Source organism: Eublepharis macularius, chromosome 12 (assembly GCF_028583425.1).
Source record: "Eublepharis macularius isolate TG4126 chromosome 12, MPM_Emac_v1.0, whole genome shotgun sequence".
In the NCBI taxonomy this organism is placed as follows: domain Eukaryota; kingdom Metazoa; phylum Chordata; class Lepidosauria; order Squamata; family Eublepharidae; genus Eublepharis; species Eublepharis macularius.
Window position 1 is genome coordinate 68,598,811 of NC_072801.1, and position 23,208 is coordinate 68,622,018.

The 23,208-nt window shown below is 43.0% G+C and overlaps 1 pseudogene; it reads left to right on the top strand.

Annotated features, from left to right (window-relative positions):
* Positions 1–9,584: 9,584 nt before the first annotated feature.
* Positions 9,585–10,518, top strand: LOC129339652 (olfactory receptor 2D3-like; annotated as a pseudogene).
* Positions 10,519–23,208: the final 12,690 nt, after the last annotated feature.

Below are 23,208 nucleotides of genomic sequence, written 5' to 3' on the forward strand. Positions count from 1 at the left end.
GCAGCAGAAGACAGCAGGGTGCAGCACTGATTGGCTAGCGGATGAGCTGCCTCTCACCCCCAAAGCAGTTTTACAGCAATCTATTCTTAAAATATGTCAGTGAATGAAATTCTCATTGTTTAAACCAATGAACTCCGAGCTTTTTATGTATTACACAAGCTTGAAAAACCAGACAGACGGCCACCTTGAAGGATGGGGGAAGGGATGAGACTGACAATAGAATCAGCAGTGGAAACAGTGCCAAACAGCGCAACAGCAGCTGGCTCAGTGGCAGAATATTCGCTTGGCATGCAGAAGGTCCCAAGTTCGAGACCGCTGCTCATGACCTTGGAGAGCCACTGCCTGTTTGAGCAGACAGAACTGACTGTGATGGACAAAGGTTTGATTTGGTACGAGGTCACTTCATGTATTCATGCATAGTCCATACATTTTCATATTGTAACATCTCATTACAGTGACGTGTTAAGCTCCTGAATTCTCTGAAGGACACAGTTGAAAAAAGGTAATATCAAATGTTATATTTGATATTACCTTTTTTCAACTGCTTTTCAGCCATCCTCACGGATTTTCACTCATCTATCAGAATTCTGGAAGGAAGGATCAGTTTTTAATATCAAGCATTCTCTTCAGTTAGGATTTTGAGTTGAGGTACTAGAGAGTTTGGAGTCTGACAAGGAGGGTCAGATTGGTACCCCTCTGAACTGAGGAAAAAGAAAATGTCTGCCCTTACTGTCTTAAGAAGAGTTAGCCATGTTAGACTGTAGTAGCAAAATAGAAGAGTCCAGTAGCACCTTTAAGACTAACCAACTTTACTGTAGCATAAGCTTTCGAGAACCACAGCTCTTTTCATCAGTTGCATCTGATGAAGAGAGCTGTGGTTCTCGAAAGTTTATGCTACAGTAAAGTTGGTTAGTCTTAAAGGTGCTACTGGACTCTTCTATTTTGTCTTAAGAAGGACTTTCAGTTAAGGAGTACAAGTATAAAAGCCAGCACAAATTGAAACCTGTTCACACAACCAAGATAGAACTGTGGGAGGAGGCTGTTTTTGGCTCCAGCTCAAGTGGGATCACTTAACAATGGGGGATGTATCCTCTTCTTTGGTGACACGGGGGGAAGAGTAGAACCAGTTGCTGACACCACATCCACTAGAATAGAGTCCTTGGCTGAGGTTGTGAAGAATCCGGCGAATCCAACAGAGAAAGAACTCAAGAGAACCCAAGAGAATCCAGTGAAGAAAGTTACTGGTGTCTATACCAATAATTGTGAGAGGGTAGTACATGGAAACTCCTATTCAATCAAATGAACAGGGTTATGTCTTATGAAGGAGAATAATTCCTGCCCAGTATCTAGAAAGGAGAGTTTGGTTCTAAAGAGGACTCCGGGTCTATTGTAAAGGGAAAACAATGATAAATTAACATCAGGACACTTGTGTTGTAAAGGAAAATCTGTGAAGAAACATTGTTGCTTAACAAAAGTATGAAACTACATGCCACTCAGTCTGAAAGACTGTAAACATTGAAACTAAGCTGCAAGCAACCTATTGTGCATATTACTTTTAAAGTATTCTGTTTTACCAGCAAGTTTTACCTCAGCACTTTTATTCCCTGACTGTCCTTATGCCATCCCTTCCTGTTCAATAAAGTTGCTGGGGATTTTATGAGTTACTCAGCCTCCAGTGCCATTTCATACTTGAAGAAGAGGGCTCCTGCTTCTCCCCTACCAACTTTCTGGGCTGGGCTAAAAGCCCCAAATATAACTGCTTCTCAGGGTGGGAGAAAAAGAACTTCAGACTATAAACAGAGACATGGTGCTTGAGGCTGCTCAACCACAGTGAGCAAACTTTGATTTTGGCAGGAAAAGCTGCCTCAGAGTGAGGGAGTGAAGGGGGGGGGTGTCCATTATAGGCCTCTTTTTCAGCAAGCTGTAAAGTTTTATTCTCTCCCTTTGTCCACATCTCAGCAGACTGTCTTCCTCTGCCAAAAGGTCTTTTTCCTTGTCTTAACCTCCCTATGGTTAGGTATGTAAATCACACTCTGCTCCTCCTTGTCCCCTGGCCAGGTTCATTTGCATTTCTATGGCACTGAATAGCTCAGCAGTAGGGAAGTAACTCATTCTCACTTGCTTCTTTTTTCTCTTTCCTTCTGCTGCACATTAAAGCCTGTCCAGAATGCAAACTTTGGCACTACTTCTGGGATAGAATGTGTTTCACCCTAATAACTCAGGGCCAAGCTACACATGACAAATGACACTTGAACAGCAAGTGGATTGAGTGGAGGGCAAGTGAACAGGGAGAAATGCACTTGCCGTTCAAGTGTCATTCGTCATGTGTAGCTTGGCCCTAAGTCACTTTCTTTTATCCTGTGGTCAGTCCCTGCTCAACCCTGTCTTTTACACCTTGTGGAGCAATAAAGTTTGTGTATCAGTGACAAAAGTGGTATGAATTCAAGGCTTGGAGCAAGAAAAAGCTCACATGTATGTCTTGTGTAATGAGTCCAAATATTGCTCAGCAGCTACTGGTTGTTAGCCCAAGTGAGTCTGATCTTGTCAGATCTCAGAAGGTAAACAAGGTCGGCCTTGGTTAGTACTTGGATGGGAGACCTCCGGTGAAGACCAGGGTTGCAGAGGCAGACAATAGTACCTTTGTTAGTCTCTTGCTTGAAAACCCCACTGGGGGGGGGGGTCACCTCAAATCAGCTATAACTTGAGGGCACTCTTCACCACCACTGGTTGCTTAAGATGAATATTATAATGGTGTGGCTCAGTTTTGGAATATAGACATGGGAGATAACGACTCATCCTTCCATGAATTGCAGCTTAACCCTGTTGGCAGAGTTCAGGAAATAATCAAATCCATGCTTTAGAATTTGCTTTCAATGTATTTACTGCAACAGGATTTTTGCAAAAGACAATAACAGTTCAGGCCATTAATACAACACAGAGGCCTACAGAGCACAAGAACCAATATATACTAACATACAACACAGAGAGAAAAACAACAAGAGGTAGGCTGAAATGTAAAAGAAATTCCATAAATAAACCCTAAACACTAGAGAATGCTCCACAAGTCCCCCTAGGGTACAAGTGAACTAAACTATTTTTTTTAGCAGTATTTACAGTTACTAGACTCTTAGCAGGCTATCACTTCTCCAACAAAACCATGACATCCTACTTGTAGGGAAGTAAAATGTTTGGGAAACTGTGCCATGTGGTTGTCTACATTTCTTTGTTGAGTAGTCTGAAGCACTGTTGTTTTCCTATTTTGCTAAATGGGGCACCTGAGACTCAAACACATTGTGGTAACCAGCAGCTGACTGTTCAAGATCCAGAAGACAGCACCAACACAATCAGAGTGGTCCCTTTGGGGTAGACCCATAGGGTTCATTACCAGATTGAATATTGTAAATTTAGTAACTGGAAGAAGAAATGCCAGCAGGCTGCCAGATATCTGAGATACTTAAGCAGTCCAAGAAACAAGGTTGTGTTGACTTGCACTTTGAAGAAGGAGCATCCTGTGAAGGAGATTGAGGAACCAGCTCTCAGTGGCAGAGCACAGACTTTACATCTGCAGATAAAGGATTATCCAGCTGAAACCTTTCTGAAATGTTATTAATCAACAGATAGAGGTTAGAGTAAATCAACAATTTTTCTTACTTAGCGTAAAAATGTTTATTTCACGGACCTATAGGCAAGGGCCTCCTTGGCAGACATGGGTGTCTTAATTTTATTCTAGCTTTCTTCTAACCGAGGCACTGGTGAGGAAGAAAACAAAGCTAAGTAGTATATTTTCCAAGGGAAATATGTTGGAAATATTCCAAGAGGAAATATAGTTCCTTATCTGTATCTTTGTGGTGTGACTTGAAGGCCCATAATTAAAAGCAGAGGATCTTCATACCTTCCTGGCTTACAGCTAGGAAATTCTATTGGGTTTTCCTATTATACAGGAGGAACAAGCAACATATTCTGGAAGAAACCGCCAAGAACACTTCCATTGTCCCTGGGTCCAGCTTTGAACCTCTGCTTCTTGGTTGTCAATTGCCATCAATGGCAACAAACAAACAATTCCGGGAATATATATTTAACTATCAATTTTTATATTTTTATATAGTGCATAAGTGCAAAGTGCAAGGTGTATTACATAATTATACGCAATAATAAATATTCAATAAATACAATAAAATTCTGATCTCTCTGTCTCGACATGCAATAAATACAATAAAAGTACAAAATTTTATCCTAGTTGTTATAAAGTTATTTTTCGAAGAATCAATGTCCATAGGCTATATAAGGTGGAAATATGGCAGCGTACAAAATTCCATATATAGAGTTCCAATGCAGATGTTAAGAAGCAGGTGGTGGGAAGCTCCAGTCCAAACTAAAGATAATTCCAGGGGTGCCTTGGAATTGATAGTTAAATATATATTCCCGGAATTGTTTGTTTGTTGTGGTTTATCACTATCCGGGTAGATTCCCTTGTTTTGTATAGATCTAATTGCCATCAATGGGGCAAGAGGGAGAAGCCCACAGAAGAACATTTTTACATATCTTGGTTTTGAAATGATATAAACAACTTTGAGAGTCCAATTTTGGGTCAAAAAGCCACAAATAAAGCCATGGAGAGAGTACTGCAGGCAGCCTTTTAAAAACACCCTGGAGAAACTTTCCATCCCCATGTGAGGGGCTAATCCAGTGAATGTCCATCTGATTTTTCAGCATTTTCCATTAGAAAGTTTATTGCAACACATCTAGTTGTTGCATGGCTCAACCTAAGTCAGAGACATAAGAAACCCCATAGCGGAATACTTGGAAGAGGAGCAGAAAGGTAAAAATTTATTGCACACAAATACAGTTGCATTTTTTATTGCTAACGTTTTCTTGTATTGGCAGAACTGTTTTAATCATCTTTCTTCCAGAAAATGCTATAAGGCACATTGGCTTTTAGCCCCCCCCCCCAAAAAAATTAAAATACAAAGGAATAGAATATTATTCCTCCTGAATTTAAAGAATAATGAACTCATTTTAAAATAGAGTAAGTTAAAGTACTCTGAAATTTGACAAGGCTTGCTTCTTGATTATCCTGATGAAGAATTAACGGTGATGGTTCAGATCTTAGGAGCAGCTGTAATAAATTCAACAACAGGCTGAGTGGTACAAAATTTCATTCTCAGACAAGAGACTGAGTATGTGATAATCCTCTGAATGCTTAGGAAATGTTACAAGAAAGTGTGTTTTCAGGAGAGCTCTTAAACTACCATAGAATTTGCTTGAAAATGAAAAGAAAGCATATTAGGGTTTTCTTTTTAATCTGATTTAACAGTCAATATAGTGGTTAGCTATTTGGTTCATATCATACTGGCTTATTTTTGTCTTCTCATTTGGTTCCTGAAACGTACGGTTAATCATCAAATATTTCCTTGATACATGCACACACACACAAATCTAACACCTCAACAGCAACAACAAAAAAGATTATATTCTGGAGTCTGGAATTCTTCATGCTGGAAAACAGAACTCATTTTCTAGTTTTAGCTGACATTTGTGTCGCTTCAAGTTCCAATTTGTCCAGACCTTTCATGATGATGAACAACCCATTCTGAAGCACAGGAGGATGGAGGACTAAAGACAGAACATCAATGACGGCATCGTTTTGTCTGCCAGAGACACTACAAGAACAGCAAGAAGGCACGAAACAGTTTATGTATTGGTGAGATGTTGGACAGAGTACTGCCTGCCCATATTTATTTATTTTCTGGTCAATAAGGGGAATAGAAACTTCACTGGCCAATGAGAATTTCTCTAGTGGTCTTGTTGCCTGGTTCTGGGTTTGCAGCACTGCAGCTTAAAGGAATGGTGCTGTTCTCTTGGGGGGGGGTAGTTTTGCTCATCTTCTCACCCCATTGGCTACCTGTCCGTTACTGTGCTCCATTCAAGGTCATGACTATTACTATTACTTTCTAAGCCCTTCATAGCCTAGGCTTCTCATATCTGCAAAACTGCCTGTCTCCCTATGTTCCGCTATGACAGCTTCACTCATCTGGACAGGGCCTTCTGCAGATACCACCCTGCAGTTGGGCTAAATCAACAAGTGTTCAGACGGGCTTTCTCTGTGGTAGCTCCCACCTTATAGAATGGCCTCCCCAAGGAGGTCAGGAAAGCTCTCAGGGCCAAGCTACACATGACGAATGAGACTTGAACGGCAAGTGGATTGAATGGAGGGCAAGTGAACAGGGAGAAATACACTTGCCATTCAAGTGTCATTCGTCATGTGTAGCTTGGCCCTCACTCTCTTAGCTTTCCAGAGGGCTTTCTACTCAGATTATAGGGCTGTGTCATAAGAAATAGCGCAAAGAGATACCTTGGTAAGGAGCGCACTGTAGACTAAGTGACTGTTCGCTCATGTGTATGCTCCTGCTGGGTAGTTCGATGTTGCTGAAGATGTCATGTTAATTACTTACACTTAATTTGGAAAGGTTTCATCTCTGTGTTCATTTATAGTTTTCACATCTGTGGTTACCATACCCTGTTGTATCTGTTTTCATTGAATCCCACAACCGTTGGTCATATTGTATTTTTGCAATGAATGTCCTAGCTATTGAGTATATTGTTTATTTTATTTATTTATTTACTTACTTAAATGTATAGTCCGCCCTCCCCAACCAAGTGGGCTCAGGGCGGATCACAACAATTTAAAACACACTACACAATTCATCAGCAATAGCCATTAAAAATATAAATAATACATATCATTCATTTAAAACATATATTACCACTACCAGCTATAACAATAAAAACATAGCAGCAAGTTATACATACTTGCAGTATGTAGTCCATCTTGGATCTCAGTGAGAAAGGTGGACTATAAATAAAATAACAACAATAATATTTTTTTTAAAGGAAAGCTTCAAATTGAGAGAAGAGCCACTCAATGGCCGATTCCAGACGGCCCTCTGCATTCCGAAATGTCGCGTGTCATCGCGCGTAAAACGCGAAATATCGCGTTTTCTCACGTGAGTTTTGCGCGACCTCGCGCAAAACTCACGCGAGAAAATGCGATATTTCGCGTTTTACGCACGACGACGTGCGATGACGCGCAACGTTTCGGAATGCAGAGGGCTGTCTGGAATCGGCCAATGTCTCAGTGGGAGGAAGGCTCTAAAGCAGAGATGGGCACAAATTGAATTACGACCCCAAAAAACGCACGAACCAGGCCGGTTCATGGTTTGTGAACCAGTGGTTTGTGGAAGCTTGTTTCCATGAACTTCCACAAACTGGTCTACTGGTTCGTTGGGTCATATTTAGAGGGCTAGTTTAAATGGCCGTTTCCCCAGGGAAATGGCCATATAAACTTTTCCTGCCACTTGCAAGTGGCAGATCCCTTTAAACTATCAGCTGGCAGGTGGCAGGAGGAATCCCCCCCCTCGTCGCCTGCCAGCTGATAGTTTAAAGGGACTTGCCATGGCAGGGGCCTTTAAACTGCCCAAACCCAAGCCTGCCGCACAGCGTCCATATGACGGGTGGCAAGGCAGTTTTCGGCCTCCTCTCTCCCTCTGTGGACCCGCAGAGTGGCGGAGGAGGCCTGCAGAGGGACAGAGGAGGCCCACAGGGTGGTGAAGGTGGCCAAAAACAATCTTGCTGCCCCCTAGTGAGAGGAGAGGGAGGACACCGCATGCTGCAGGGGAAGATAAGTGTGGAGCTGGGGCTGGGGCTGGTGACTGGGGTTTGGGCAGTTTAAAGGGCCCTGTCACCGGTAGGTCCCTTTAAACTATCAGCTGGCAGGTGGCGACGGGGGATCCCCCTGCCGCCTGCCAGGTGATAGTTTAAAGGGACCTGACGCTTGCAAGGCAGGAAAGGGCCTTTTAAACTGTTAAATGCCCCTTTCTCTGCTGCTGCTAAGCAGCCAGAAGGGGCATTTAAACCCCACGAACCACAAACCAGTTCATAACTGGCCCCAATTCCATGCCAGTTTGTGGTTCCTGGTTTGTGAAAACCTACAAACCGCGAACCTCATGGCTCGGGGTTTTTTTGGTTCATGCTCATGTCTACTCTAAAGATGTCTCTTCCCACCTCTAAGGCTTTTACTGGTCTTAAATTAAGAAACTATCCTTGTTTCTCAAAGACTTCCTAGTGTAAAGATTCCAGAACAAACTAAGGGATGCTGCCTTTTCCCTTCTAATAGGGTTGAGGAAATCAAAATGGCCTCTGTCAATATTTTAGATGAGTGAACCCCGCTGGATTAGATTCAAAGGTCTATTCATTCCACAGGGGTCAAAAGAGGTTTTCCAAAGGCCTTTAGCTAAAATTTCCCAATGCCAAAATGAACTTATGAATCTGTCTTATACCAAGCTAGGCTGTTGGTTGATCTAGCTCAGTACTGTGTATTCAGATGTGCAGCAATTCTCTCAGGATTTATGCAACACCTCATCACTGAGATCCAGAGACTTTCAAGATTGAACCAAGAGATTTTCATAACATGGGAATCATGTGTAGTACCACTGAACCAAAAAACTTACTTTATATACTGTCTCTTTGAGGAACCATAGTGGCTTACATCATTCTCCTTTCCTGCATTTTATCCCCACAACAACCCAGTGAAGTAGATTAGGCTGTGCTGGACTGGCCCAAGGTTGTCCAGCAGGCTTCCAGGGTAGAGTGGGGATTTGAACCTGGGTCTCTCAGATCTTAGTCCAACGTGCTATCCACATACTGTCTCATCCATGGCCCCACACCTATCACTTGATCTAAAATATATCTGCAGTGCTTCTACTTTTTAAAAACAAACTAAAGAGACCCTAGAAAATAGGAACCAACCTTACTACAATGTCCTTTTGTACTAGCAAGTGTCTCCATCCTGGCCCTGAAACAAGGAAAAACACCACTAGTGAGCAGATGTGAAGTTAGTGACTCCTTTATTAAAGGGAATGGGAAGCTGGAAATGTGAACTTAGACCAGTCACTATCTCAGAGCTTAAACTACTTTACAAGGCTTCTGTGAAATAAAATTAAGGTTGTGTATACTGCCCTGAGTTCCACAAAGGAAGGGGTGGAATAAAATTTGCAGAATAGAATGGGAAATATGTATTTTCTCTGGAGATGGCGGCATGTAGTTAAACTTTGCTCTCTCTGTAACTGTATTTAGATTAGTAGGATTCGAGTCCGGTGGCACCAACAAGATATTCAGTGTGTAAGCTTTTGACAGTCAGAGCTCCCTTCTTCAGACCCCGTAGATTTTCTACTATAGCTAAAGAAAATAATGTGGGCTAGTGATGATCATCATACTTAATGTTTATCATGTTTATCACAAAATCAGGAATTTTGTAAGGGGAATGTTGAAGAACACTTTAAAAACAGGAAGCTGAAATGATGGAAGCCTCTAGCAATTAGGGTTGCCTCAAGCTATAGACACACAAAGAAGCATGGGAGATTTAAGTCGAGCCTGGCTACCATCTTGATGTTGGCAGAATTTGATGGATGTGTTTTCCCTTGCTCTGGTCGCTCAAGAATTCTAGTCCTCACTGGTTTGGACTGTCTCATACCAAAGAATGTCCATGTTGTTCAATGTTACCATTCCTCTGCCAACAGGAGACCAGAATGAACGCTGAGAACTTCACTTCTATCAGAGAGTTCATCTTGGTGGGACTAACCAGCCACCGCAAAACACAGATTTTGCTCTTTGTGGTAATCCTTATCACCTATTCCTTTACAGTTTTGGGGAACCTGATTATCATAGTACTGGTACAGATTAACTCCCAGCTCCAGACACCCATGTACTTCTTCCTCACTCATCTCTCAGGCCTGGAGATCTGTTTTGTTACAACCACTGTGCCCCAGATGCTAGCTCACCTCCTGGCTGGAAATGGAGTTATCTCCTTCACTCGTTGTGCAGCCCAGATGTATATTGCTACCTGCCTGGCCAGCGTCGAATGTTTTATCTTAGCTGCCATGGCCTATGACCGCTACTTTGCCATCTGCCATCCTCTGATCTATGCTGTTGCCATGGGTGGATGGCGCCCTCTGCAACTAGCATTTGCCTCTTGGGCAACTGGTTCCATTCTTGCCTCAATAAACATGATCTCCACCCTTCGCCTCCCCTTTTGTGGGCCCAACCATGTGAATCACTTCTGCTGCGAGGCGCCACTCTTGTTAAAACTGACTTGTGCCGACACCCGTAGCACAGAACATACCATTATTGTTGTCTCTTCATTCATTCTTTTGGTTCCCCTTTCCGTTATCTTGGCCTCTTACGGGATGATTCTCTCCTCTGTGTTACAAATAAAGTCAGCTTCTGGAAGACGCAAGGCCTTCTCTACATGCGCCTCCCATCTGGCAGTGGTCACCTTGTTCTACGGCACTGCCATGTTTATGTACATGATACCCAGGTCAGTTGTAAACCCTGATTATGACAAGCAGATAGCGTTTTTTTTATGCTGTGGTCACCCCCTTGCTCAACCCTATCATCTATACCCTGAGGAACAAGGATGTCCATGATGCAGCAGCCAAGGTGTTTGCGAAGACAAGACTTTGAACACACAAGCTGAAGATTAACATCTGGATTTATTCATCCAGATGTTGTTCAGGAATTGCCAGATGCTTACTCTGAATAATTTGCAAGAGTAGCCACATTCGGGCCGTTAGCCATGGGGGATGACGTCTGGCCCTGAAATTCCTCAGTGGTCTGGGGGATAACACCAGACTAATATCCATCGGGGACTTGCCATAACATCCTATTAGGATGTGCTCTGTACTTGCCAAGTAGTGAGAAATTCCAGGTGCAGTACTTCGGACAGGAATGTCCTGAAAACTAACACTGTCTATGTATGTATGTATGTATGTATGTATGTATGTATGTATGTATGTATGTATGTATTTATTTAATTTTTAACCCGCCCTCCCCACCAGTGGGCTCAGGGCGAGGTACAACATTGATTAAAATACAACTTAAAATCAATTAAAAAACAGATAAAATACTGTGCCCCTTTTGGGGCAACCAGTGGTAGTGAACTCTCCATACCCCTTGTAGAGGGAGACCAGTGGAAGGCTCGGCAATGATGGGCTAAAATTAGCCTCCACCATATGCCTGGCAGAATATTTCAGTCTTACAGGCCCGCCTAAATGATACAAGATCCTGGCAGGCCCGAGTGTCCTCAGACAGAGAGTTCCACCAGGTTGGGGCCAGGACTGAAAAGGTCCTGGCCCTGGTAGAGGCCAGACGAGCCTCCCTAGGGCCAGGGACCATCAGTAGATGTTTTCTGGTTGAACAAAGTGCTCTCTGGGGCACATACAGGGAGAGACGGTCCCTTAGGTATGCTGGTCCCAGTCCGTATAATATCTGCTCTCAGCTCTTTGTTAAGGGTTGGGGAACAGACGCCTTTAGACCTGTCCTTGCCAAACCAGATTTCAAAATGAAGAATCTGGAATAAGTCCTTCACTGTAGGTAGATCAGAAATGAATGGCTATAAACTGTGTTGCAGCGGGTGAGGTTCACATACAAATGAAGGAGGTGGGAAAGAGAAGTAGAATTCAAAGTGGTTCAGATTGCAGGTGGATGCTCAACTTCTGTTTAAATACACACATATCAGAAATAATTTTCAGCACTTGGGAGGAAGAGTTGTGGGTTGGATCTTGTATGTGTGATGTGCTAGTTTTCTACATTCAGGACATGTTGCTATATGTTGAGACAATCATATTGGTATCGCATACCTGCAGTTTTACAAAGGTTCAATAGTTTTCATAATATCTAGACTTGTCAGTGCTAGATTTTTAGATCAGGTCTGCAAGCAGAATTCTGGGCTGCAGTGGATAAGATGTTCAGTTGAACATTGGAGGCTTGGATCCTTGTGTTCCATAAAATTTGTTCCAAGTGTCTGTCTCTCCAATTGACTGTATGGGTTTTCATGTTTTGCTTTTGTAAGGCACTTCAAACACATCTATTTTTTGTACAGAAAAAGTACAAAAAAGTACAGAAAAAACAAATATAGCTACATCACACAGTTGTTCTGAGACCAAACAAAATGGATGTAAAGGATTATATGCAGTACAACCAGAAAAGTTAGGGGCTGAATAATCTCCTTTAATTCTGGTCACATTGAAGGCATCTGTTTATGACATCTGGGAAGCTTTGTATGGAAGTGGGCATCTATTTCATTTGCTCACATTTTGTGAGGATGAATAAATATTTAAAAAATTTTACACAACAGTATTTAACCTGAGATCTACAGATAGATCTGTAGAACCCATCAAAGGCTGTGAGAAGAACCCATCAAAGGCTGTGAAGCAATATGTGTGTTTACTTTGTGTCTGCTCCTGTGTGCTGCTCCCATGTGCTACAGAGGATGTGTTTGTGTGCACAAATGTAAGGAAAAATATTTCTTAAATTAAACCTCCTAGCTTAAATCCACATGAAAAATACCTAAATGTATTAGATTGTATCCTATGACTCCCTTCAGCAAAATTAGATCTTTCGACTCACCTCTGCCAAATTGTTCTCCAACGGAGAGATCTCCTTCAACAAAGAAAGACCTTTCTGCACCAGGTGAAGCCTTGCTTTTTCATAAAAAAATCATTCTTCATTGGAGGAAGTCTTTGTACCTTGAAGGAAGACAAGATACTCATAGGATCTGACTTAGCTGACCGGTGTCTTACTTCAGAGGCTGATCCACAGAGGCTCTGCTCTCAGAGTCAAGCTCCAAGTGACGCCTGACACAGGTTGGACGCTTGTCAGCTTCCCTCAAGTTTTGATGGGAAATGTACACATCCTGGTTTTACAGCTTGGTCCTGCAGACAGACCAACATGGCTACCCATCTTGAAGAAATACGCCGTCATGAACCTGTGAACAATTCACTAGATTTTCTCTCAAAGACAATGACCTCCCTCATCTGCCCCCCACTACAAAGGGAGACACAGAATCCAATCCAAGTGTTTGTAATGTGGAGATTTTACACATGGAAAGTTGGGAAAATACTGGCCAGTCGACACATGTTCGTATGATTTAAAATTTAGCTTTTAGGTTGAGGTTTTAGGGAAAAAATTCTGACAGATGACATGAGCTTCCTCTTCAAATACCTGAAGGGTCATCACATAGAAGATGGCAGGGACAGACTCCATGCTGCTCCAGAGAGCAAAACTAGATCTGATGGGCCTTAAGCTAGAGGAGGGTCAAGTTTAGATGAACCTGAAAGTAAGACTAAGGGCCAAGCTACACATGACGAATGACACTTGAACGGCAAGTGGATTGAGTGGAGGGCAAGTGAACAGGGAGAAATACACTTGCCGTTTAAGTGTCATTCGTCATGTGTAGCTTGGCCCTACATTGACAGTCTAACCACTTCATTGTGAGAAGGTCGGACCATTCTCTTGCTAGATTTCTCTACCATGAAGGGGAGCTGTTGGGGGAACATCTAGCCAGCTGAACTACATCTGAGTACTTCATGTCCTTGGGCAAGAGAGCTCTTGATGCTTTGGCTCTTAGCCGTGGCTTGCAGTTGGTTCCTTTGGATGAGCCTCACTGAAGGTCTTCAGGCATGAAGGGAACTATCTGCAGACATATCTAGCAAGCTGCACAACATCTGAATGCATCACACCCTTGGGTGAAAACTGATGGACAAGAGGGCTCTTTGGCTTTTAGCCCATGCCTCTTGGCTGGTGTCTGTGAATAAGCCAGCTATCGAATCCTTCCTGAACCACCTCATGACACAGTTTGTTGTTTCTGCTCCTGTTTTTGATTATTTATATTGTATCTTTTGTCCTTGTGAGCCAAATGAACCAACAAAGAGTGGGCAGCCATCTGTCAAAAACACTCTAATTGACTTTGAATTTTCTGCATAGATCTGGGATTGGACTAGATGGCCTTTAAAGTCCCTTCCAAAATTTTGATTTTCTAATACTGGCAGTGTAATCCTATGCAGACTTACTCCATACTTATTCAATTAATTTGAATGGACTTAGACTCACACAACCCTGCAAAGAGTTGCAGTGTTAATGAACCAGTGGAAAACAGCCAAGGAACTGGAGCACTCCCCTTGGAGGAGATCCACGGTCCTCATTAGATTAGTCAGTCCTTGAACTTTTTATAATAAGAGATTGCAAGAAGTCACAGGGCGATTCCCAACACACCCTCTATCTTCTAACCTTCAGATGGCTTAAGTTTCATTAACCATCACCTGCCAACGCTTTAAGCATTGGCCAGAGGTGAACCTTTTTGAGTGGCTTAAGAACTACAGGTTAGTGATAGAGCAGATGCTTTGCAGGAGTGAGATCCCCGGCACCTCAAGATGAATGATTTGGGCATGCAAGAACATTGACCAGAAGAAGCTCTGGAGATCTGCTGCCAGCCCTGACAGGCAGCACTAGACTGGCTGGGCATTTATGTGTTCCAGGAGGTCAGGGACTACCTTGGAAACACTGGGAATCATTCTTTCTCCTCCTGGCATCTCTGAATAACATTTGCAAGCTAAGCAGCATCTTCCCAAGCAGTAATATCTATGATCCACGTACTGATTTGTATGTGTTAATTCCTGACCATTCCATTGATCTAGTTCCAGACCATTTTCAGACAGTTGTTGCCAATATTCAGGTAGGAAAGCCCATCAATGTCGTCTTGGAGAGGAATAAAGTTCTCTTTCTTAAGGCACTGACATCCTGCTATGGGCAACTTTCCTTAAAGAGCATGGAGATTCCTTAGTAATGATATCAGTTTCCTCTCAAAGTCTCTGACAGTCAGATGAATTAACATTTTGCATTAGAAACTTTGGCTGCAAAGCATTGAAGCTGCGGCCTGCTTTCTCGTACGTGAAGTGCATGACAAACTGCTTCTTGACTGATCCGGATTATGTGAAAGAGGCATAAAGGTAAGATTATATTTGCACCAGGAATTCCAATAGCTTAGGGAAGTGCTCATTGTATGGTCTTAGGTTCCCTTGATTATTTTCTCCTTATCAACACACTGGGCATGAATTCTGAGGGAATCTCTCTCTCTTTATTTCCAAACTGTCCTGATTTATTGTAGCTTATGAATTATGCCATGCCTTGATAAATGGACTAAGCTTCCTTTAGTGACTTTAGAGCAAAATGTCCCATTCCTCTTAAAGGATTCTGTTGCTTGATTTCTAGAGCAGGCCGAGAGATGCCGAAGGGAAGTGCTTCTGGACATGGGTTTTATTTAAGTTTTTCAGTTTTATTTTTCGAGTCCTTGGTCTAAGAACGGGGAGATGTAAAGAAAAAAGAAGCTAATGCTGAAACATGCATGGGAGAGGAGGAAAGAAACTCCGCACCATGGGTTGGATCCAGTGGTAATTTCCAGAGTTGGAAGGGATTTCCCTGAAGAGAGTGGGACTTTTTCACCTTTCCTGTTCAGCTCCTTAAAATGCTGTCAGTGGGAGACAGGGGACCCTTGGGTGGTAAATTGAAGGCTCTGAACTGGAAGAAATCCTTAGCAGACATCTACTGCTGGAATCAACCATATGCTTGTATGTGATATATCTAGCTCCTTCCAGAATTGAATTCACAGATATTCTGTGCTGCATGTTGCAGCAGAATTGGGCTGCACAAAGCAGTAATTAATACCTAGTGCAGAATTCCAGTATTTTAAAAAAGGATCTTAGAGGTTAGATATATTATTGTGCTTAGAGGTTAAATATATTATTTAAAATATAAGAGAGGCAGACAGCCTGATGTGTGTCTGGGGGTGGGGGAGTCAAACTGATGACAGGATCTGATTATTTTATTTATTTAGATTTTTATTCCGCCTTCCCTGCACAGGCAGGCTCAGGGCAGATTAAATTCAATAAAAAAACATTTCCATAAACATTTCCCTAAAATTTACATTTAAACAGTTTAAAACAGCAATAAACAGACAAAATAATATAAATATTTAAAAGATACACGATAGCAGCGGGAAGGTAGTCAGTCTGCCACCCAATCGTCTCCTCAAGAGGCAGGTGGTAGAGACCTCTAACAGGGAGGGGCCCGATCTCCTCTATTCGGCAGGTGGAGGCCCACCTCAGCCTCAACCAAACACCCGGCAGAACATCTCTGTCTTGCAGGCCCAGCGGAAGGAGAGTAAATCCTGCTGGGCCCTGGTCTCATTAGACAGAGAGTTCCACCAGGTCGGAGCCAGGACCAAAAAGGCCCTGGCTCTGGTCAAGGCCTGGTCGAGGCCTGATGGAACTGCTTTTAAATGAATTGATCAGAGATATGGGGAAAGCAGCAGTTGGTAACCCAGATTTAACCTAGAGGAGGAAAAATGATGGCTGCATCTGCAAAAATGATGGCTGTGATGCCCTCTTTCCAACAGTATCTAACTTGGTACCTCTGGAAAGTCAACAAGCAGGGTATGGAAGTCAAATGTTCCTCTACTTCCCAGGAAATGTGAAGACCATGTCGCTCATATTTGTTTGGATCTAGCTAGACTCATTCAGTCTCACCCAAATGTTCATCCTTACAAGTCCTGCCCCACATAGCTATTGTTCCCTGCAGATCGCACGGCATCATGGTGACCAAAGGAGATCCTCCTTCTCCTTTTTTTTCACCAGTGAGAAGCTGGTTGCATCCAACCCATTATCTCCTCTGTTTGGGCACCGGTCTTCCATGGTTTCAGGAAGGAAGAGGTCCTTCTTCAGAGACCATCTGAGACCTTTGAACTGCAAAGAGCTACGGATTAAACTTCTAGTTTTCTGCTTGAAAATCAAAGGTTTTGTCTCTCAACCAAAGCCAGGTTCTCATCACTGGAGCTGAAGGATACCTCTAGTAGTAAAACTTCAGAAAGCCAGTTAATGTTAGTCTGTTGCAATTGGAAAGCAGTAATTCAGTCCTTTAATGCATGCTTATTTTTATGGTCCAAAGTTGCTCCTCGAATGATTTCTCTTCAAAAGCCTATCACTCAGGATGTCTCATAAGTGTTTCAATTCAAAAAGTCAGGATGATCCACTTTGGGCTAGCCTGGACTAAGTATGCTGCTAGATGGGACAAGGGAATATTTGGAGTCTCCCTTGTCTTGTTTTTGTGGAGAAAATTGGCTTGGAGACCAGTCATTCTGTGACCTGGATGTTGAGTCCATTTGGTGTAGTGGTTAAGAGCGGCAGGGCTCTAATCTGGAGAATTGGGTTTGATTCCCATTTAAAGAAATTTTTGTTGGGTGAGTAAAAATTAATATTACAGATTTTCAATTGAAACCCTCATTTCCATGTTCTCCCCCCTCCCCCCGCCACCCTCTGCTCTATACCATTGCCATGGGCAACTGGCGCCCACTGCAGCTTGCTTTAGCCTCTTGGGGAAGTGGCTCCTTCCTTGCTTCGATAAGTGTGCTCACAACCCTCGTCCTCCCATTCTGTGGCCCCAATCGCGTGAACCACTTCCTCTGTGAGGCACCCCTTTTGTTGAAACTGGCATGTGCCGACACCCATATAAATAAGCATGTCCTTTCAGTGGTAGCTTCTATCATCCTCCTGATTCCTCTTTCTGTTATCCTTGCCTCCTATGGACTTATTCTCTCTTCTGTGTTGCGAATGAGATCAGCTGCCGGAAGACGCAAAGCCTTTTCTACTTGTGCCTCTCACCTGGTAGTGGTCACAATGTTCTATGGTACCATCACCTATATGTACATGATTCCTCGATCGGCTGTCAATCGTGATCACGACAAGCAAGTGGCTGTCTTTTATGTTGTGGTCACCCCTTTGCTCAATCCTATCATTTATACTCTCAGGAACAAGGATGTCCACGGGGCAGCAGCCAAAGTGCTGCAAAGGGTCTTGAACAGAAAACTCAAGCCATGATGACCTCATGTTGCATTTGTCAGGGGCTGCCCAGGGGGACGTAGCTGTCTTCAAGGCATCCTTTGACACATGGGCTCAACTGTGGGTTGGGATGTAGGAAATGATAAATCAGCCATCAAGTTCACTTACAGTGCAATCCTAAGCAGAGTTTACAGTGCCATCCTAAAGAGAGATTTCAGTGGGCTCAGACTGGAGTAACTCTGCTTAGAATTGCACTGTCAGGATTCTTCTTGCAGAGGGCACCATGTCCTGGCCTCATGCGCATCAGGGACAATCTGTATGCTCGGTATTTCATCAAGTAGTGGGACAGACCTGCTGCGTGTTTTAAATGTGAGCATATACCCAATGCCATCTGATTTGTTCTGTGGATTTATGTAAGCCAGTGTCTCTTGGTTTATTGACCTTAGTGTTTAATGGTCTCCTTTCGTATGGTGCTTTGAAGAAAATGGCTTCCGTTGGAAAAGTGGGATATAAATAAATAAAGGCAACTTTAAAAACCAACAAACTACCATACAATGTTGTTGTGAAGCCAGATAAGATTAAAATTGGAACTTGCTCAACAAGGGCATTCAGGTCAAATGAGTCGAATAGCATTCCTTTCAAGCTTCGATAGATCCCCTTGGCCCACCCGACGCCAACGTTCTTTGATGGACATGCAGCCTTCTTGGGAGCTGTTTCTTCTCAACAGAGATGGGGGAAAGGAATTAAAAAATTCAATTAATATTTGAAGCAAAATGCACACTTCTTCAAAACATAAGAACATAAGAAGAGCTGTGCCGAATCACAGCAGTGACCCATCTAGTCCAGAGTTGTCTCTCACACAGTGGCCAATCAGTTAATCTGGAAGACCAACAAAAGCGTCTGCAGCAAAAGCCGGCAGGGTGCAGCATAGATTGGCTAGCAGCTGTACTATCCTGATGCCTGCAGAACATTTACAGTATCTTAAAAATGGATTTCCCCCTTAGACCTCTAAAAAAGCTCTTTTTTAAATATATATATATATATCAGAAAGCTTGAAGAGTCACTTTTGAACATCAACAGATGTGGGGCAGATTGGATGAGACACTCTCTATGATTTCCTTTCCTATCTGGTTGCATTGGTTGCTCCTGAAAAGATCATGTTCATTTGGGAACCAGAATTGTAATGCTGATATACATTTATTGTGGCTGACCCCAATATTTCCTCCTGAGCACTAGTCTCCCTTGATGGGAAGACCAGTGCTTTCAACCCAAGTGTAAGTGGTCCGAACTGCCCCCATAATAGTAGAAGGCTTATGGTTATGGATATGCCACGAACCCATTCTCTAAATATGCTTCCACTATTAAAACTACTGCACCAGCAGGCAGAAAACATGAAGGCTGCTGCCCAAGCAGGAAGACAGATGCCTCCTGGGAGCTGGAACGTGCAGACATGGGGAGAAACAGGCAAGGCCAGTTCGCTCCCTTCCATGCCCCGGAGGCACGCTAAGGATGCTGATACAATAGGGGCTTCCTGGAGTCCCTGAGTTAATCAGCATAATCCACTCTATTGGTCTCACCTTAACCACTTTCCTATTCTTAATTGATTCAGAGAACTGATAGCCTCACCTGTCCACCTCACCTCACAGGTCATCGGTCACAATTTGATAATTTAGTTCTGCTCAGGAAGACTTAATCAAACCTTCCTAGTTCTTTGTTACACCCCAAAGATGGTTTACCAGCTTATTGTCCCACTTTGGAGATGATTCACCATCTCTTTTTCTTACCCCAGAGACAACCTTGGAATCCTTTGTCCTGCTCCAGGACCAACCACTCAAGCCTTTGTTTTTGGGGTAGAAGGTGCAATCTTACCTCCAGGTAGGATCCATGGTATGAATTAGGCTGCTCCTCAAAATGTGTGCATGCTTAGGATGAGCCTCCACCCTTGAACTCCATTCGAGCCCTTCTGCCTTGTAGCACAGGCTGCTTATCACATCTCCTCTCTCTCTCAGACATCGGAATGGTACCTATCACCCGACCTCTACTCTCTTTCTGTCTAGCCTTGAATACATGTTCTGTGTTGTGTGAATGTGCTGTGAGCTACTGATTTTGGTTGTTTTTCAATAAAGATTCTCTATTTGTTTGAAATATCTGTTTGTTTATTGAAGGAGTTCTCTAGCTGGGACAATCCCCGTATACATAGACTAAAAGGTCTCTAAGGGCCAAGCTACACATGACGAATGACACTTGAACGGCAAGTGTATTTCTTCCTGTTCACTTGCCCTCCACTCAATCCACTTGCCGTTCAAGTGTCATTCATCATGTGTAGCTTGGCCCACAGTTAGCCCTTCTCTCACAGGCTTCTCCTTGTTGCTAATTACCCCCAACTTGCAAGGAGACCATTTTGGGTGACACAACCTCAACTGGGGGCTGACAACCTATCCAACATTTCTTGTAGAAAGTTTGCAGGAGGCAAACACATCTCACCCATGATACAACTCTAATTACAGACCAGAGTTATATTGTCGAGGGATGCCAATTGTCTTGCATCATTTCTTACCTGAGCACAACAAATAGAAGTAACTAACAGCAAAGTACAAAACAGCAAAGTGATTGGAGCAGTCCCCGGGGAAGGCAGCAGCAACCTTTGTTAGCTCAACTCGTCCTTGCATCCTTTACAACTGTGTGAAGTCACTGGGAGACAAAGCGTCTCCAAGAGAAATTCTAAAAAGGTCTTCGCAGAACCCTTACTCAAGGCTACTTAGTGGGGCTTACTTCCTGGAAAGTGTTCTTAGAATTGCACCGTCCATCTTATGTCCTTATGACTTAGATTGCTTTGACCATCACCTGCATTGGCTGGAGATGTCACTTTCCAGGGGGCTTAGGAACTGCAGGTTAGAAGTAGAGCAGATGCTTTGCACCAACACCTCCTGTTGAAGGACTTTGGCTTGGAAGGGCATCGATCTTAAGCTCTGGACATCAGCAGCCGGCCCATGTGGGCTACACTAGACCAGATGGACTATTTGTCTGTCTCAATCTAAAGCTGCTTCTATCCTGGTTCTGGAGGCCAGTGACCCTCTTAAAAAGGTTGGGCATCATTCCAACCTCATTCTAAGGGAGGCTGTGGATGAGAACATTACCAATCTCCCCAAGCAATAATATTCATGGTTTGCATACTTATTTGTGCGTGTTTAATTCATTCCTGAACATAGTTCCAGATAATTTTCAGACAGGTGTTGCCAATATAATAGTAGGAAAGCCCATACATTTCATGTGATCATCTTAGAGGACTAAAGTACTCTCTGCTAAGATTCAAAATCCCGCTACAGGCAACTTTTCCTAAAGGGCATAGACACCAATCAGTAATAGCAATGCCAGTTCCTTCTTGAAGTCTCCTGAACTTCCTGAGGGTTGTTTAACTTTTTACTCCAAGAACTGTGAATGAAACTGATTGAAGGGGCAGAATAACTTCGCAGAAGCCAAATGCATGAAAAGTTTCTTCTTGCTTGATCAAAGGTAAGATCATATTTTGCATCAGGAATTACAGCGGCTTGCGGAAAGGCTTGATTTATTCTCTTAGCTGACATTGACTCTTTCCTCTTCTTTATTAATATTGTGAGCATTTCTCATTTTGAAAAGCTAATGGATTCTATGAAAGCATTGCATGCTAAGGAAAACTGAAGTTTGGCCTTTTCCCTGTCTGATTTTTAAACTGGTCCCTCTATTCCTCCTCATCTCCTCAGGATGAATGTAACATTTGCTGAAATAATGTACATACAAAAGAGGGACTGGGGAAAGCAGGAGGTGTTCTTTAATGAGGCAACTGAGAGCCAAGCTACAAGTGATGCCTGACACAGGTTGGACGCTTGTCAGCTTCCCTCAAGTTTTGATGGGAAATGTAGGCGTCCTGGTTTTACAGCTTGGCTCTCCATTACAGCTGCAAGACCAGGATGCCTACATTTCCCACCAAAACTTGAGGGAAGCTGACAAGTGTCCAACCAGCGTCAGGCGTCTCTTGTAGTTTGGCTCTTTTATTCCAGAAGCAAAAGTAGAAAAGAATCAATTGTTTAGGGCTTGAAGTGAGAACTGCTGGGTTAGATAAACAACAACCAGTACCTGAGCCTTCTCTGTCATGGCTCCCACCTGGTTGAATGGCCTACCTGACAGGATCAAGAAAGCTCCCACACCCTTATCATTCTGTAGAATGTGTAAAATGGCATTTTTATGAGGGTATTTTGACTAACAGCTTGGAACAGATCTGTACATTTTAAAAACTGGTCTCTCTGTTCCTCATCACAGATTTTTAAACTGGTCCCTCTGTTCCTCATCTCCTCAGGATGAAGGTAACGTTTGCCAGAATGTACATACAAAAGATGGACTGGGGAAAGTAGGAGGTGTTCTTTTATGAGGCAACTGATTTGTTCCAGAGGCAAAAGTAGACAAGAACCAATTATACAGGGATTGAAGTGGTAATTAGTGGTGTATAGAAGTGATTGACTAACAGCTTGGAACAGATTTGTATAATTTAAAAATGGATTGTGCTATGTTGCTTTCCCACCTCAAACCTCCCCCTTTAAAATAAAGTAAAATAGGCAGAAAGACTGAAGTATAGTTGGGAAGGGGAAAAGGAGCCAGACGGAAGGTGGAACCTGTGGTGAAATTGCTGACATTAATTTCTAACTGACCACATTGGCCATTTTCCCACACGTTGAATAACGCACTTTCAATGCACTTTTGCAATCCTTTGGAAGTGGATTTTTTCTTCCACACATGGAAAATCAGTTTCAAATGTTCACTAAAGAGTATTGAAAGTGGATTATCCAACGTGTGTGGAAGCAGCCCTTGTTTCATGCACTACTCCAGTACCAAATTTAAGTATCTAATGAAAAGTTGTCAACTTTCTTCTCGATACCTTTTATTTCCAAAGAGTTGCAGCAGAGTTAATTTTTCCGTTCACAAAGTATCAGACTTTTAACAGCTATTCTTTTGTATTAGGAAGTATATTGGGGCTTTCAATGCCTAGTAAACATAATTTATACCACTATCGATATATTTAGCACCAGTTTGTTCTGAATAACTTGAACAATTTCAATGCATTTTTTTTAAAAAAACTGTTTTCATTAGAAGAATAACGTTCCAAATTTCATGAATAACTTTATGAACCACTAGAAACAGAGCCCGTTGTGCAAATAAATACAACCGGTTCTAGAAAGCTGGGGCTGGGGAGGGCTGGTGGGTGTGGTTAGAAAGGGCTGGCAGGTGGGGGGGGGGGTTAGGGGGGTCTGGGGAGAGGTGAAAAGCAGGAGGGGTCTGGGGAGGGATGGTAGGGAGGGAGGCAATGGAAGTTTGGGGAAGGCCTTTCCCCTCCACACCCCACCTGTCTCTCAGCCCTCCCCCAAACCCCATTGCCTCCCTCCCTGCCTTTCCTCTCCATGGGAGGGCTGAGAGACAGGTGGGGTGCAGAGGGGAAAGGCAAGGAGGGAGGAAA